This window comes from Volvox carteri (genome assembly GCF_000143455.1).
Source record: "Volvox carteri f. nagariensis unplaced genomic scaffold VOLCAscaffold_1, whole genome shotgun sequence".
NCBI lineage: Eukaryota > Viridiplantae > Chlorophyta > Chlorophyceae > Chlamydomonadales > Volvocaceae > Volvox > Volvox carteri.
The window spans coordinates 3,756,907-3,757,973 of record NW_003307545.1 but is presented as its reverse complement, the minus strand read 5'-3'; the positions used below and the strand labels follow the sequence as shown (position 1 = coordinate 3,757,973).

Below are 1,067 nucleotides of genomic sequence, written 5' to 3'. Positions count from 1 at the left end.
ACAACGCCTAAAAGCCACGGAGAAAAAGGAAAAAACACCGCACATCAGCCCAGACTAACGTCCAAAGGGGGTAATTGAGTTTCGGTGAGCCCACATACGTTCCAACATCCTCGCCAGACGTGCGGGTTCCCATTGCATGGCCTCCAACATACTCTGTTGATGATCGAATCCCTCTTCAGCACGAATATCATTATAGGCTGGGCATTCCAATAACACGTGTTTTTCATCCTCAATTCGGCTATTAGGACCACAACAGTGGCAAAACCGCTGCCCCCTGGGGACATGGTACTTGCCCCTTCGTGCTCTGTTCGCCTCCAAAGCCCAGCAACATAAACGAAACTGCATTAGCTTACGATGTGCTAAACGAGGAATGAAAACCTTAGCATGTGTTGGCCACATGACGGCTGCGGCTCCCGAAAAGGGCAGCCCCATCCAGTGCTTATACTTCGCCATTTGCACTCCCGGTTGCTTCCCATCTGATGGGTACTCCTCTGGCAAGACAGTCAGACGCGTATGGTCCCAGCCGCTCATCAAACGCTCTCTTAGTGCCGTTATTATCGCTCCTACTGGTAGAGGTCTAACTTTATTGTGCGCGAGCTCCCCGCCTCCGCACGCTGGCCGCACCTCCTCCTCCCCCTCCCAGCAGCGTGTATCTGTATTCGACCTGCCTGCCGGTAACGTATTGCAGTTGCGGAGAAGGGAAAGCGTCGCCCGCCGCGGGCAAAAGCTGCCAAGTCGCCGCCACCTTCGCCAGTGGCGAAAAAGTCGCCGCCGCCGCGGCCGCAGTCGCCAAGACGTCCGCCAAGCCCGCCGCCGCCACCACCGCCGCCATCCCCATTCCCACGGCCGCCGTCCCCATTTCCACGGCCGCCAAGCCCACTGCCGCCCCCGCCGTCCCCACGGCCACCGCGACCGCCTCCTCCTCCATCACCGCCCTTGAGCATCACCACTCCAGGTCGGCCGCTAGTGATACCTTACTTGGGTATGCGCGCGTCTGCAAGTACGACTGATGGTTTATGCGGCAAAGCCGCTGCTGTCTGTGCGGCAATATCAGATCTGAATTTATG

At 57.8% G+C, this 1,067-nt stretch overlaps 1 protein-coding gene across 1 annotated transcript in view; it reads left to right on the top strand.

Annotated features, from left to right (window-relative positions):
* Positions 1-1,067, top strand: part of VOLCADRAFT_102804 (uncharacterized protein) — a gene marked incomplete at its 5' end in the record, with an annotated part of 4,302 nt that overhangs the window by 2,379 nt on the left and 856 nt on the right. The window lies entirely within an intron of this gene.